The sequence below is a fragment of the Octodon degus genome, unplaced genomic scaffold (genome assembly GCF_000260255.1).
Source record: "Octodon degus isolate 3935 unplaced genomic scaffold, OctDeg1.0 scaffold00247, whole genome shotgun sequence".
Taxonomy (NCBI): domain Eukaryota; kingdom Metazoa; phylum Chordata; class Mammalia; order Rodentia; family Octodontidae; genus Octodon; species Octodon degus.
Genome location: NW_004524823.1, coordinates 1,864,131 through 1,871,755, shown reverse-complemented (window position 1 = coordinate 1,871,755; position 7,625 = coordinate 1,864,131). Strand labels below are relative to the sequence as shown.

Genomic DNA, 7,625 nt, shown 5'->3' with positions numbered 1-7,625 from the left:
AATAAGTTACTAGCTAAATAGTGTACAAATGTTAATGAAACAACTATATTTCCTATAATTTAAGAGGTATAGCCTAATACATGTTGGATATATCCAAAGCATGGTTTATACTCACAAATCACAGTTTCCCCACATCTTCAATGTATCTTTCACTTAATTAAATCCTTCATTCTATTTTTACAACTTTTTTTCAAATCACACTATGGCAGTTGGCAGAGCTAGCTTATCTGTACTAATGTTCTTTACTTTTTATAGATTCAAATACAGTTTTATATAGTTATGAGGTAAAAAAACTATAATAGTTCCTCACCCCTTATCTGTGGGAGTTTGGCTTGAAGACTTCCTGTTTATGCCCAAATGGTAAATTGTGCCAAACTCTGAATATACTATGTTCTTCCCCAATGTATACATATTTGTGATAACATTTAACTCATAAATTAGGCATGATAAAAGACAGAACAAAATAGAGTGAGAACACTGTGAGGTCACCAGCCAACATAAACATCAATTTGAACAACTTATGAACAAAACCACAAAGCCTGGAAAACTAAGTCAGAGATCCCAGTATTACATGTTAGCATCATTATCCTTAAAAGATATGCTGAATAAGGCAAGAAGGATTCACCACAAATTCTGAACAGCTTATCTTTTCTGTTTAGAGGAAAGAGAGCACTAAGAAGAATCTAGTAGCAGCACTACCGGTAAGAAACTCTGTACTGAGCAGATGTCTATGGGTTTTTCAGTCCAAGCTAAGATAGAACAACAGTCTTTCCTGGGGGTGGGGGGTAGACACAAGTAATTGATTTTGGACTGAGGACTGCATTCCCACTGCTAGGTTAAGTGCTGATTAGAATTCTTTAACATCTCACCACAGGGTAATGATTGTGTATAAGGGATTTAGATTTAGTCCTATCCCAAGAAGAGAAGTACAGAGACAGAGCACCCTTTATAAATAGTCCCCTGGTGCATGTTGAGAAGTTCCATGACTATAGATTTGGGCTAACCATGGCCATGGGGCACATGCTATACAGAAACAATGAGAAGACACCAACGGCAGGCTTGTGAAAAAATATGGATATAGAGTAGTAACTTGTGTTTTAATGGCAGCAGTATTCATAGGCCCAGAGAAAATAATTAAAAGCCTACTTAGGATTTTTGAAAGGTTGGCAGAAAAGAAAACCATGATGTATAATCTTTGGGATGATTCCCTCTCCCCTGTAGAAACAAAACCTGCCTGGAAAATAACCTGAAAACTAGAGATCAAAAATGCTAACCACAATCAATCTAAATTGACCCCACCTGCCGTCACTATTCTCATGTTGAGTGGGTGTTCCGTAAGTCAGGGAAAGAGAGATGTTGCTTTCTATTTCCCAGTATTTTATTAAGGATTGTTGTAGCTAGATATTTTTTTTGTCAACTTTTTAAAGAGAACCTACAGTTCAGTTATATTCAGAGTAAAGAAAACCAGCAACTTTGCTCGGACTAAAAGAAATTTATCCCTTGGTTTGGAATCTGTAACTCAAACTACATATGCCATGAGGACAGTATTATGCTAATACACTGTTTTGCTGCTGCATTTGTCTGTTGTTTGTCTAATATTAACAATTGTAAACAGAGCAGTGTAAATAGTATTTGGAACAATCCTTATGGTGTTACATTGTCAGGCACAACATTTCACTTCTCTTCACACCACTGGTTCTCCTTGCATACCTGGGCATCTTCCTCTTAAGTGAAGTCATTTTAGATATTAAAAGTCTTGTGAATCTCCTCAGTTTTCCCCTTCATCATATTGGCAACAGTCTTGCATGCAACATCAAGCAAACCTTTGATGTGTAGGCAGTTTGCTGCCAGAATAAGTTCAAAAAGCGTTCCTTGGTCAACATTCAGGAATTCTTGATGCAAATGGGGATGTCATCTGTTTGCTTTTCTTTGTTCTCATCATCCTCAGGAGGAGGAGGGTCATCCTTGTGATGTGTATACCACTGAATGACCTTTTTTAATATAGCTGCATTAACATTTGGTAGAGGAACTGGGTCATCATCTCCTTCATCATCCATTCCCACGTCTTCCAACATGGTCTTGATTGTCACAGACTGCTTGGCAATTTCAACATCAACTTCAAATATCTCTCCATCAGACATCTGCAACCTAATTGAAAGCATGACATTTGATCTCTAAAAGACTGCAGGCTGGAGGCAGATGACAGCAGGAAGATGGTCCCACAGGTTGGAGAAAGGTAGCGGAAGATGAAGCCACTAGTAGTTATGTTCTTTACACAGGTTAGTGTGTCATTGTCTTTTTGGGCTGGTTCTTTGGTTTTGGAATCCTGGTAATGAAATTTTGCAAATAGCTTATATGTCTATCACAGATGAATAGATAAAGAAAATGTGGTGTTTCCACATATTGTAATTGGACATAAAAGAAGATCCAGATGTATGATTTGTAGGAAAACTGATGTTCCTTGAGAATGTAATGTGAAGTAAAATAAATCAGACACAGAAGCCTACATATCACAAGGTTCCTCTTCATGAGGAACACAAAATATAAAGAGTAAAATGAAATAATCTTCTTAGAAAATAAGAAGCAGGGATAGATTGCTTTCAAAAGGAAAGGGAGCAAGAGGTTGAGGGTGGGGGAAGGGAAAAGAAGAAAATGAAAATATAATGAGGATGTGCTATGTACAGGTACAAATTCCGCACAAGGAATGGAGCATTATGTATTACAACATGTTATAACAAAAAGCCAAGTGAAGAAGGCTAGAATAAATATCTATAAGGGTGAGAAAAACTCTAAAATCCTTGTGTTAAGTATAAACTAAGAAAAATTAGAATGCAACAGAATTCATCAATATTAGTACAGATGAAATAAGATAAAAGCAATTACCATGAAGACAGGTTATCGAACTACACAATGAAAAGAGATCCAAATAGTAAGACTGAATAGTGATGAAGACAGCTTAAATGAAACATGAGACAGCACTAGAAGCACAATCACTTATTTTATTGCAGTATAAGAGAATGAAGGAATGCAAAAGCCCAGTAGAGGAAGGTGAAAGCCACCAATTGGATTCAGTTCAACCAAATTTACTTTAAAACAAAACCAAGCTCTCAAGGTAAAAGAAAAGAGAAAAGATGATCAGAACAACAAAATAAGAGGCAAATAGTAGACAAAGTTATCGGATGGCTTAGTAGAAACTGCATAAGCAGGAGGAAGTCGGGTGACACACACAGAGTAACAAAGCAGACAATTGCTAACTGCAACTTCTGTATTCAGTCTGGGTGTTGAAGTGCACTTCTGTAATGCCAGCATTTAGGAAGCTGTGGCCAGAGAATCTTGAGTTTAAGACTAGCCTAGGAAAATTAGCAAAACCCTATTTCAAATTTAAAATGTAAACAAGACAACAGTAGCTGAGATCAGAATTTTCTGGGTTAAATCCACAGTACTGCAAAAAATGGGGGGAAATACTGTCTCCTGCAAATCTATCACTTAGAAGTAAAAGAAAGAGCACACAGCATCACAAAAAAGTCCGGACCATTTAATACCACAAAACCTTTCCTATAACAACCACTCAAAGGACTTTTCAACTGAAAAGAGATTGTAGTGAGTGAGTAAAAGCATCTAAAGATACAAAACTCACTAGTAACAATAAGAAATACATAAAATTCAGAATTGCTATTCTGATACATAAATGAAGGTTTTAAGACTATAGACCAAAATACAAAATAATAAGTACAGTAATATGTTAAGAAACAAAATACTGGAGTGAAAATGGGACATCAAAAGTACCAAGTGTGGTAAAATCAAAGCAAGATGTTTTGTATTAGTATAGTTTAGGATTTCTTTAATCTCTTTGTTAGGTTGTTATTGTTTCAAATTATCTTGTCATAATCAAAAAACTTTTTGTACAAGTCTATGTTTTAACAAAGCACAGCAAAAATAGTAAGCAAGGAAGGAAGACAATTACTTGAGAAAATCATTTCATCATAGGTAAAACATATGGATAAAGGAAGGGAATAATTATACCTACACTGGGAAATAAATAACAAAGTTTCAGTAGTAAAACTCTACATAGTGAAAATTAAATGTAAATGGATTAAAATTTCCAATGTAGTGACAATGATTAAAGTGTCTTTTATTACAATTTTTACATATATCAAAGACATACAAAAGTTTCATATCACCTTTAAGAAGACATGGAGATTAAAAAGAATGAAAAAAAAAAAGATGCTCCATGCTGAATCAATCTGAGACAAACAGAAGGAGAAAGAAAGAGACAGAGACAGAGACAGAGATATTTACATCCAATAAAAATAGAATTTAAACCCACAGCAATAAAAAATTCAAGAATGATCAATATAAAGATGAAGGGATTGATGTAGCCAGAGGAAATACCAATTCTAAATATACCAATTCTAAATTTATCATATCACTTTCAGTAATAAATAGATGATCCAATGAGAAAAATCAATGACCATACACCCTATATCAAATTGTCCTGAGTGACATATAAAAATCTTCCAACAACTGTAAAATAAACATTCTTCTCAAAAGTACATGGAATATTCTCCAAAATAATCAATTTTCTAGGCCCTAAAACAAGTTCCAATTAATTAAAAAAATCATAACGAGTAACTTCTGGCAGTGTCAATGACAATTTTTAACAATAATAATTTCAAAAAGTAGAACAATAGAAATAACAACATGCTCCTGAACAACCAATGGATTAAGAAGCCTAGTAAATAATTAAAAAATGATAAAGCAAATATAACACACCACTGTTTACAGTATTCAGCATAATAAATAATAAAATGAAAGAATAGAACCATCAATACTTAGCAATGAAAACAGCAGAAAGAGCTCAAATAAACAGTCTGTATCAGGTCTTAATAAAAGGAAGGATGAAACAGAAGAAGGAAAGGGGAAAGGAAGGAAGAAAGGGAAAGAAGGAAAGAAAGAAAGAAAGAAAGAAAGAAAGAAAGAAAGAAAGAAAGAAAGAAAGAAAAGAAAAGAAAAGAAAAGAAAAGAAAGAAAAGCAGGAAGGCCAAAACCAAGAAGATAAAGAAATCATCAAGATGAAGAAAGAAAATATAGATTAAAATTATATAATAAATCAAAAAAGAAGAGATGATTTTTCTAAAAGATGAACACAATTGAGAATCCTTTAACTAAAAGAAAAAAATGAAGAGAAAATAAATTCAAATACAAAAAACACATTGTAGCTGTCACCACAGAAATACAAAAGATCATTACACATAATTGTGATCAATTGTATACCAATAAATTTAATAATTCAGAAGAAATGGATAATTTCCTGGTAATATATTACTAACAGAATCATGCAGAAATAAAAACTCTAACAGAACATTACTATGATTGAATCAGTAATAAAAATTTTAATGTTAAAAGAAAGACTAGAAAGCTGTTTACGTGCTGAATTTTTTCTATTTATTTATTTATTTATTTATTGGTGGAACTGGGAATTGAACTCAGACCCTTGCACTTACCAGGGAAGCACTTATTCCACTGAGCCATCTCCCCGGCCTCTGTGTGCTGAATCATTTAAAGAACTAAAATCAATTCTGAATTTATTCTTTAAAAAAAAATAGAGTGGGTAGGTAAGAAAAAACAATGGACTAAGTGCCTGCTTAGGCAAATTCAGGTGCTGGGATTCAATTCCCAGTACTGCACGCTGCACTAGCCCCACCCCTAGGCTTGCTGAACTGGCCACAGAGACTGGGAATGGTGTTGCATGCCTGTAATCCCAGTGCTGGGGAGGCTGAGACAGGAGGATCACTAGGAGTCCAAGCTGCATAGTAAGACCCTGTACCAAATACATTTTAAAAAAAGAAAAAGAAAAAAAAATAGTGATGAGGGAAAGATTTCAAACCTAAGCTATGAAAAGGTAGCATTGCCTCCATACCAAAATGAGGTAAGAACAAAATAAAATAAAAAGTGAGAAAAAGAATTGCTAATCAACTGTGTGTGTGTGTGTGTATAAAATCTTTAACAAAATATTTACAAAACAAATCCTGTAGAGCACACACTCAAAGGTTTATTTACCATAATGAAGTGAATCAATCACAAGGGCTCAAGGATAGTTCAACATGCAAAAACTATAACATGGAATATGACATGAAAAGAATCAAAAATAAAAACCATGTGACTTACACAATAAATGCAGAGAACATATTTGAGAAAATCTAACAGCACCTTATGATAAAATCCTGCACATATTAAGTATCCAAGAAATACAGCTCAAAGTAACAAAGACCATGCACAACAATGTCTGCTATTTGGACAATAATACTGCTGCTGGGAAGAAATGATTGGCATTTATTTGGGGCATGACTGGCGGGAGGTGGCTTCCGGGCAGGAGCATTATGGTGGAATGGTGCGGTAGAGGAAAGATGCTGCTTTTGGACAGACAAGGAGCAGGGGTACAGGAAGAGCATTGTGAGAGACACATCTTCCAAAACACACCGGACAGACGACCTCCACCTGGGCTTCTTCAATTAACAGCATGTTCAGCTGTAACTGTCAAAGGATTGACCCACTGAAGACCATAATCATCCCATAATCTAATCACTCTTCCAAGAGTCATCTAGTCAGTTTAAAAATTAAGATTGCCTGGCACGCAGCTAACATCATATTGTATTGGAAAAAGCTGAATGCTTGTATTTAATATATGATACCAGAAAATGACCCATTTCATCATTTTTATTCAACATTATCCTAGAATTTGTAAACAGAACAAGCAAGAAAAAGAAATACATAAGGTCTAAATCTAAAGGAAGAAAGTCAAATTGTCATTATAAGCACAAATTTCGAACAAATTATTGAAAACCCATAAAGTATCTACCAACCAGCCTAGTGGATTAATGAACCAATTCAGCATGCTTCCAGGATAAAAAGTTAATATGTCAGAGAAAATTAGCAGGAAAGTAAATAAAATTGCAATTCCTTTCTCATTACCTCAACATAAGATAAAATAAAATATCTAGGGTTAAATTTGACCAAAGAAAATTCTCCAATGAAAACTATAAAACATTGAGGGCTGCCGAGATAGTTCAGCAGACTAAGTTCCTGCTTCAGCAAGCGCACGTACCGGGTTTGACCCTCGGTCCCGCATGCCACGCAGGTCCCACCCCTGGGTTCGCTGAGCCAGTAAATGAGTCCGGGCATTGTGGCGCAAGCCTGTAATCCCAGTGCAGGGGAGAATGAAAACAGGAGGATCACTACCAGTCCGAGCTGCGGAGTGAGACATTGTACCAAATACATAATTTTTTTAAAAAAAAAGAAAGAAAGAAAAAAGAGAAGAAGAAAACTATAAAACATGGATGAGAAAAAAAGTCACGCAAAAAAAATGTGAAAAAACATTCTGTGCTCACAGATTGAAAGAATTAAGTGTTAAAACATCTATACTACAAAACATAAAAGCAACAAAGCAACAAAAACTAAACTCTACCAAAGCATCGATGATATTCTTCACATATGTAGAATAAAAACACTAAAATCCATGTAGAACCGTAAAAAATAATAAATGAAATACCACTTAAATAGTTGAGACAATCTTGACCACAATAACAAAACAGTTGCCGTGTCTCACCGGCTTTACAGGAGCTCCT

General features: G+C 34.8%; 1 pseudogene; it reads right to left on the bottom strand.

Annotated features, from left to right (window-relative positions):
* Window positions 1–1,674: 1,674 nt before the first annotated feature.
* Window positions 1,675–2,162, bottom strand: LOC101566003 (annotated as a pseudogene).
* Between the last annotated feature and the right edge of the window lie 5,463 nt (window positions 2,163–7,625).